Source organism: Bidens hawaiensis, unplaced genomic scaffold (genome assembly GCF_021521415.1).
Source record: "Bidens hawaiensis isolate Kalapana, Puna unplaced genomic scaffold, B.hawaiensis_p1.1 tig00006171_1, whole genome shotgun sequence".
NCBI classification, from domain to species: domain Eukaryota; kingdom Viridiplantae; phylum Streptophyta; class Magnoliopsida; order Asterales; family Asteraceae; genus Bidens; species Bidens hawaiensis.
The window spans coordinates 896,413-898,351 of NW_027491409.1; positions in this window are offsets into that span (position 1 = coordinate 896,413).

Sequence of the window (1,939 nt, forward strand, 5' to 3'; positions counted from 1 at the left end):
GATCTAGGGTTAGGATCAAATCTCACTCGCATTCACTCTTGAAAGATGTTTGGACGGATGAGGTGTATTGGGAGATCCTGATTTGATTAACAATCAACAATAAAGTAGGATGAACAATTGTAATCGAAACACAAAAGATAGAAATGGTAGTATGATTATATTAGCCGAATGATTCTCATAAAGATGAACCACTCATACATACATACATTCATACATACAATCGATTAAGAAATATCAGCCGCCACCAGGAGAGCTCATCCTGGAGGCGGAGACTCTCACAAAGGGATAAAACCCTAAATCTCACACATACACAATACAGTCACTCATACTAGACAAATGAATAAAAACATCTATTTATACTAGTCTAGCGTGACTTGGTCTTCAAGACATCCACCCTTGGTTGAGACCAAATATTTTATTTTTCACCCACAAATTAATTCGATGCGTCGGTCTAAAATATAAGTCCCAACACGTGCCGATGTTATCTCGTAATCTATGCCATAAAAACGGAGTTTCCTTGATCTTTGTGCCATACACCAACGATGTTATATTGAAGTACAAGCCATCACGAGACGACCTGACGATCCGCCTCGAAGTACGTGCGAAGGAAGAACGAAGACTGTCGTGCCTTAATTTGCGTGTCGAAGAAGGAGTTAGTCAAGATTTCTAAGGAAAGCAAGAAGGCGTCCAAGTGCTGCTCGAATGCCTAGAGATTTATAAATTAATCAAGGTAGGGATAATGCCCGATTAAAATATTATTAAAATATTAAAGGCTTAAAGCACTAAGTCGAGGATATAGTCGATACCTCGAAAATAACAAAAGAAAATATAAAGAAGATATATAAAAGATAATTATATGAATATAATTATTTGTTATAGATAAAATATAAATTATTGTTTAAATAGATTTTAAATAATAAATAAAGAAATAAAGTATACGTTTCTTCAAGAAGAAGAAACGTAGTGTTTAAGAAAAGTAAATAAGTAAAACTAAGGGTTTAACTTATAAAAGAAATAAAGTATATTTTAAACTAAAGGTTTAAAAAGAAAATATAATCGAGGTAAGGGTCATACAAAAGGGACTAGAGGACTTAAGCCGAATTAAAGATCTGGTATTAATAAAAGGTTATACTCGTACTATAGGTCCGAGATAACAAGAAGAACCGATCAGTAAAGTGAAGCTGATCCTTTAAAAAATGTGAATACGCCCAGCTTTATAAACTTGTATTAATCGTGTCAAACAAATTTATTACATGAGATTTCATATCTCAAAACATTATAAACAAACGTAATCGCTGGCCCTCAGGCTATCGTGTACGTTTGTTTGGATCCTTACATATGTGGTAAGTCAGTGGGCACACTGCGCCACACCTGGTTATGAGCCTTCGCCACGATGGGTCGGACCTAAGTTACGTCCGAGTGAGGGTAATCATGTGTATATTGATGTTATCTAAGTAATATCGAACGCTGCGGTGTTTGTTGAGTGGTTTGTGTAGAACTTAAGTTTATAATTGTGTTTTGTTTTAACTTGATTATTCCTAAGCCACGATGGGCCGGACCCAAGTTATATCTCGAGGGGTAATCAAGTAAAGAAAATATTTTATGCGTCAGGTTATTCACCAGCATGTGTTGCTGACGTATTTTCAAACATTTTTACAGGTAACGAAGGTTAGCCGCGCTTGAAGAATCAAAGTTGATGGTAGATGATCTGATGACTCGGATCCTTTTTGATAAACATAAAATATATGTAAATGGTGGATTATGAAACAAGTAATCATTTTGTAAACATTAACGGGTATATTTTAAAATCCCGTGTTTTGATTATGTAAATATACTATTTTAATCCACGCTAATATATCCGCATTAAACACGTAGCCCTGATATAATTACAAAGAAGGTACCAACATTTGGGTCACACGCCTAGGCCGTAATTTGGGGT